This window comes from Salmo salar, chromosome 24, assembly GCF_965601325.2.
Source record: "Salmo salar chromosome 24, fSalSal1, whole genome shotgun sequence".
NCBI classification, from domain to species: domain Eukaryota; kingdom Metazoa; phylum Chordata; class Actinopteri; order Salmoniformes; family Salmonidae; genus Salmo; species Salmo salar.
The window spans coordinates 33970001-33977496 of NC_138314.1; the positions used below are offsets into that span (position 1 = coordinate 33970001).

The following is a 7496-nucleotide window of genomic DNA, read 5'->3' on the forward strand; positions in this document are numbered from 1 at the left end:
AACTTGACAGAGCTTGAAGAATTTTTAAAATAATAATGTGGAAATATTGTACAATCCAGGTTTGCAAAGCTCTTCGAGAGTTACTCAGGAAGACTCACAGCTGTAATCATTGCCAAAAGGGATTCTAACTCAGGGGTGTGAATACACTCAAATTCATTGACATGTAAATGACTGACTTGTTTTATCTGGCCGGCTCACTGGTCTTATATGACCGGCCGACCACTCTTATTTGGCCAACTGGTCCTATCCTGCTGGCCGACTGGTCCTATCTGGATGGTCGGCCGACTGCTCTTATTTGTCCGACCAGCCAACTTGTCCTATCTGGCCGGCCTGCCTACTTGTCCTATCTGTCCGACTGGCCGACTTGTCCTAACTGGCTGGTCGGCTGAATGGTCCTATCTGGCTGACCTACTGGTCTTATCTGGAGGGCTGGCCAGCCAACTGGTCCTATCTGGCCAACTGGTACTAACTGGCCAGATGGGACCAGCTGGCCGGCCAGAAAGGGGAAGTCGGCTGGCCAGCCAAATAAAGAGCAGTTGGGTGACTGGTCGTAACTGGCCAACTGGTCCTATCTGGCCGTTAGACTGCTCTTATTTGGCCAACTGGCTACCTTGTCCTAACTGGCCAGCCGACCGACTGGTCCTATCCTATCTGGCCGGCCAGGTGACTTATGCTTTCTGGCATATATGGCAGGCCAACTGGTCCTATCTGGCCGAGTGGTCCTAACTGACCGTTCCTAATTGGCCGGCCGGCTAATTGGTCCTATCTGGAGGGCTGGCCGACTGGTCTCATCTGGAGGGCCGGCTGGCCAACTGGTCCTATCTGGCCTACTGGTCCGAACTGGCAAGATAGGACTGGCCATCTAAAAGACTTGTCCTATCTGTCCGACTGGTCTTATTTGGCCTGCCTACTTATCCTATCTGTCCGACTGGTCATATCTCACCGGCTGGCCGACTACTCCGATCTGGTCAGCCAACTATCTGACCATCCGGCCGACTGGTACTATCTCGCCAGCTGCCTGACTGGTCCAATCTGGCCGGCCGACTATCTGGAGAGAAAGCGAGAGAGAGAGATGGGATAATTAGGATAAGACAGGAGAAATGCAGCCCTAGCCCCCAGTACATATATAGTATGACACTGGGGACTGCGACAGGGGGGGTCGGGGGACGATACGCCTGGACAGGGCCAACCAGGCCCCAACCACTTTGTCAAAGCACAGCCCCCACACCACCAGAGGGATATCAACAGACCACCAACTTATTACCCTGAGACAACGAAGATCTTCCCAACCAGACGTTCCTGATGGGGCGCAAGACCGGAAGATAACGTGTCAACCCACTCAAGTCAACTATAGCATAAAAAGGCCTGGCAATACATGATGCAGGGGCAAGCCATTGACACATATTGGGGGGAAACAACAACCTCTCCCTCAATTCAGCCCCGGTAATAGGGTCAGAGGCATAGAATCCCAGTGGAGAGAGGGGAGCTGGCTAAGCAGAGACACCTTCACACCCCTGGGCCAGAGAAGAGATGAGTCTTCAGTAAAGACTTAACTACTGAAAACACTACCAAGATTTGAATTTACTTCAACTACCACCAAGCTACTGCAAAATTTAGTTAACTGACTTGCCTAGTTAAATAAAGGTTAAATTAAAAAATATATATATATAGAAAACACAATATTCAGTTGTATCTCTGCTGAACCTCCAGTAGCCTCAGCTGCTATAGCAACATGGTACATACTTTCATCTACGGCCTCACAAAAGCTAACAGAGACTCTGATGCTTGTCAGCAGCCTCTATAGTTTCAGGAAACGTGATAGCATAATACCTTGTTGGAGAAAGGGATTGTCGGGTAAGAGGGTGGTGATGTTGGGGGGTTGTACGAGTGATCTGAACCCAGGTTGGGCTGGGTGTAAGGGGGATCAAATAAGGCGTTACCCAGCTCCATCGCCTCATCATCACCTTATGAGAGAATAATAAGCGGCTGTAACACATAGACTCTGCCAGGCCTAGTGTCCCGAGCACAAAACCTGGCCGTCTTATAGGCTTCTAAGGATAACATGTAAGACAATACATGTGAGAAGGTGAGGGGAACAATGCGTGGAAAGCTCAGTGTGATATGACGGGGACTCATGTCAGGGGGCATTGTTGTGGCCCTTTGTTGCTGTCGAGTACATTGGCAACTTAGAACTCAGAGCCCTCTTTTCATCTGCAAGCCTGGAGTTTGTATGTAGTGAAATGTATGCATAATGTATAGAAAAGTACCATGTTTTTGACAGTAGCTTTGTGTTTGGTGTGTTTGGTGTGCTGTTCTTGAAAATTATATTTGGTTGAACAGTCAGTTTGAAACACATTATAAACTGTATTGTAACAATCGGTTTGAAACACAATATAAACTGTATTGTAACAATCGGATGAAACACAATATAAACTGTATTGTAACAATCGGTTTGAAACACAATATAAACTGTATTGTAACAGTCGGTTTGAAACACAATATAAACTGTATTGTAACAGTCGGTTTGAAACACAATATAAACTGTATTGTAACAATCGGTTTGAAACACAATATAAACTGTATTGTAACAGTCGGATGAAACACAATTCAAACTGTATTGTAACAGTCGGTTTGAAACACAATATAAACTGTATTGTAACAGTCGGTTTGAAACACAATATAAACTGTATTGTAACAGTCGGTTTGAAACACAATATAAACTGTATTGAAACAGTCGGTTTGAAACACAATATAAACTGTATTGTAACAGTGGGTTTGAAACACAATATAAACTGTATTGTAACAGTCGGTTTGAAACATAATATAAACTGTATTGTAACAGTCGGTTTGAAACACAATATAAACTGTATTGTAACAATCGGTTTGAAACACAATATAAACTGTATTGTAACAGTCGGTTTGAAACACAATATAAACTGTATTGTAACAGTCGGTTTGAAACACAATATAAACTGTATTGTAACAATCGGATGAAACACAATATAAACTGTATTGTAACAATCGGTTTGAAACACAATATAAACTGTATTGTAACAGTCGGTTTAAAACACAATATAAACTGTATTGTAACAGTCGGTTTGAAACACAATACAAACTGTATTGTAACAGTCGGTTTGAAACACAATATAAACTGTATTGTAACAGTCGGTTTGAAACACAATATAAACTGTATTGTAACAATCGGATGAAACACAATATAAACTGTATTGTAACAATCGGTTTGAAACACAATATAAACTGTATTGTAACAGTCGGTTTGAAACACAATATAAACTGTATTGTAACAGTCGGTTTGAAACACAATATAAACTGTATTGTAACAATCGAATGAAACACAATATAAACTGTATTGTAACAGTCGGTTTGAAACACAATATAAACTGTATTGTAACAGTCGGTTTAAAACACAATATAAACTGTATTGTAACAGTCGGTTTGAAACACAATATAAACTGTATTGTAACAGTCGGTTTGAAACACAATATAAACTGTATTGTAACAATCGGATGAAACACAATATAAACTGTATTGTAACAGTCGGTTTGAAACACAATATAAACTGTATTGTAACAATCGGATGAAACACAATATAAACTGTATTGTAACAGTCGGTTTGAAACACAATATAAACTGTATTGTAACAATCGGTTTGAAACACAATATAAACTGTATTGTAACAATCGGTTTGAAACACAATATAAACTGTATTGTAACAGTCGGTTTGAAACACAATATAAACTGTATTGTAACAGTCGGTTTGAAACACAATATAAACTGTATTGTAACAGTCGGTTTGAAACACAATATAAACTGTATTGTAACAGTCGGTTTGAAACACAATATAAACTGTATTGTAACAGTCGGTTTGAAACATAATATAAACTGTATTGTAACAATCGGTTTGAAACACAATATAAACTGTATTGTAACAATCGGATGAAACACAATATAAACTGTATTGTAACAATCGGTTTGAAACACAATATAAACTGTATTGTAACAGTCGGTTTGAAACACAATATAAACTGTAAAGGGCTCCATCTGAATTCACCCACTGACGTTCCTCTGCACTGCCACACAACTTTTCTTAGCTGCCACAATTTGATTGGTTGCTGTCCAATTCAAACTGTAATCCGTTAAATGAAAAGTTTATGCGCTGCACACTTTTTTAAATAACATCATTTTTCATATTTGGGCTTGGGGAGGGTATCAAGTCTTTTCGAGTCAAAAGGCTCAAGTCCATGTTAAATCACGAGTCATTGGTGTTAAAGTCAAAGTCGAGTTGCAAGTCATCATATTTGTGACTCGAGTCTGACTCGAGTCCAAGCCATGTGACTCGAGTCCACACCGCTGTAAACTGTATTGTAACAGTCGGTTCAAAACATAATATAAACTGTTTTGTAACAGTCGGTTTGAAACACAATATAAACTGTTTTGTAACAGTCGGTTTGAAACACAATATAAACTGTATTGTATAATACACACACGCTGACTGCTAGAGAACAAAAGGAAAGGACAATTCATAGCCTTGGGTGTGACAGCAATACCCCTCCAAGTTCAAAGTTCTAAGCTCATCCAAGACATAATAGTTGAACATTTACAGCATCATCATTTGGACAGAGATGATGTTGTTGAACTAATAGTCTGTGCTTGTCTCTTCCAGATGGAGCATCTATCTGTGTGACCCTTTACTGTTGTCTCTAGTGGAGCTCGAGACATGGACTTCCATCACCACCTGAACATCAACATGCACAACCGTCAAGATACAGTATGCTGAGAAGACAGATACAGAACTCTGCTATTTATCATCAGCATGCATACATCTGTTCTAGATACACAGAAACCACCAAATATACACTAACATCCTTTGAATCAAGTCAGTGTTTTGTATCATTGTGATTTAAATCTTGTTTGTTGTAAAACTGTTTACCATATGTCTACTCACTGGGATGTAAAAGTACAACATTATTTATTCTGAATTGTAAAAGTCTGTATTGGACCTGGCATATTGGTATATTGGATTTTGAATGAACCTGCCCTTAGAATACAGCATGACATCAGAAGGGAACCCGCAGAGCACATTGTCTTTATCTGACATTGACTGAATTTATAGAAAAAGTAAACCTCAATGGGAATATTTTTCTACTTTCTCAAATCACTGAATTTCCTCAATGAACGGAATAAAGTATATTCAAGAATATCTTGTTTCTGACTTTTTTACAGTATGTCTACAGTAGACCTACTGTATATACCTTTGACATGATTAGATCCTCTGTGGGATCAATGTGGAATGGGTGCTGATTAAAATAAAACAACATGGCTGACATGGCTGTAGCAGTTCCTGATTGACCCTGATATTTCTCAGAATGAAACATACAGTTTGCATACAGTACAAATAAACGACATACATGTTACATTTACCTTGTCAATGTGTTACCATATTATGTCAAATTAGATACAACTGTAAAATCTAAAATGGAAAAGATACTAGCTATGGTCACTACCTGAAGCACCTTGACAACCAGGGCAAGCTTTGTAGCCTTCTACACATTTTGTGTTTGTGTTTGCTAGCAGAATGCATCTTCTACTTTTTTCCTTCTCTGTCACAATGTTTGCCTTAATTTTGTTGTTTTGTTCTACATGAAGAAGGTTCAAAGTTTTCATTCCCACTTCCTCTGTTACCTGCCTGTCACTTTCCTTCTCCTGACAAACAATATCTCTCCTCACCTGTCTCCCAACCCCCACTTCCTCTGTTTCCGGCCTGTCTCACTTCTTCTCCTGACAAAATGTTTCTCTCCTCACTTTTCTCCCTTCCCTCTGTCTCACTCATCATATATCCTTCTCCTCCACTCTCTCTACTTTTTCTCTCTCCTTCTCAATCCCATTAAACCTTTCCCTCCCTCCCTCCCTCCCTCCCTCCCTCCCTCCCTCCCTCCCTCCCTCCCTCCCTCCCTCCCTCCCTCCCTCCCTCCCTCCCTCCCTCCCTCCCTCCCTCCCTCCCTCTGTCCCCTCTCCCCATGTTAATTTCCCTTACCAACCCTTCCTCTCCTTCTCTTTCTCTCTCCCTCCTTCCCCTCTTTTCACTCTTTCTCAGATGTCAGATCAGAGTCTAGTCTTCTGTTCACCCTGTCATCACATTTTTCACACAGCACTATCCCTTAATTGGGCCTGTATCATCATATCGTGTAGAGTACCTGGACGCTGTAGAAGATGAAAGATGGCCTCGATCTTTTCCTTACACACACACACACATTTATGCACACACAATAGTGTATACTAACCACGCTAACCCCACTAAAGGGGACCTGGTATAAGCTATCGTCAGCTCCCCCCACCCTCACACACGTACACACACACACACACACACACACACACACACACACACACACACACACACACACACACACACACACACACACACACACACACACACACACACACACACACACACACACACACACACACACCACACACACACACACACACACATACACACCTGGAGTGGTCAGATGCACTTAATAGGGGAGGCATGGGATCTTTGTGTGATACCCTGAACACTGTAACACCTTCAGTGTTGACATAAAGTGCAGTTGGTGTGATTGTAAGAGCATGACAGGTGAGTGAGGAATCTGAGTTTTTCCAATATCATTTGGTTCATCTTTCACTGGTTCTGTGAGGAGACATAGGATGCCCTGCAAGCTAGTGTCATGCTCTGTTTTTAAACACTCTTCTCAGCTCAGGATCTTAAAGATTGTGGGGGTTATGTTTGTTCATATGCTTATTCTATATTGTCTGTTTCTTTGTGTGTGTACAGATATGACACATTCACAGTCTAAGATGCACTCTCTACCGAGTTCCAAACTGCCTCTGGAAGCAACGTCAGCACAAGAACTGTTAGTCGGGAGCTTCATGAAATGGGTTTCCATGGCCGAGCAGCCGCACACAAGCCTACGATCACCATGTGTAATGCCAAGCGTCGACTGGAGTGGTGTAAAGCTTGTCGCCATTGGACTCAGTGGTTCTCTGGAGTGATGAATCATGTTTCACCATCTGGCAGTCTGACAGACAAATCTGGGTTTGGCGGATGCCAGGAGAACACTACCTGCCCCGAATGCATAGTGCCAACTGTAAAGTTTGGTGGAGGAGGAATAATGGTCTGGGACTTTTTTTCATGGTTGGGGCTAGGACCCTTAGTTCCAGGGAAGGGAAATCTTAATGCTGCAGCATACAATGACATTCTAGACAATTCTGTGCTTCCAACTTTGTGGAAACAGTTTGGTGAAGGCCCTTTCCTGTTTCAGCATGACAATGCCCCCGTGCACAAAATGAGGTCCATAGAGAAATGGTTTGTTGAGATCAGTGTGGAAGAACATGACTGGCCTGCATAGAGCCCTAACCACAACCCCATCGAACACCTTTGGGATGAATTGGAACGCTGACTGCGAGCCAGGCCTAATCACCCAACATCAGTGCCC

General features: G+C 42.0%; 1 long non-coding RNA gene across 4 annotated transcripts in view; it reads left to right on the forward strand.

Annotated features, from left to right (window-relative positions):
* The window catches only part of LOC145863976 (uncharacterized), a 76117-nt gene extending 70896 nt beyond the window's left edge, over positions 1-5221 (forward strand). For all 4 annotated transcript variants that reach the window (XR_014382559.1, XR_014382561.1, XR_014382560.1 and 1 more), the window contains exon 4: positions 4685-5221. This is a non-coding gene — a long non-coding RNA (uncharacterized LOC145863976). The remainder of the gene's footprint in view (positions 1-4684) is intronic.
* Positions 5222-7496: the final 2275 nt, after the last annotated feature.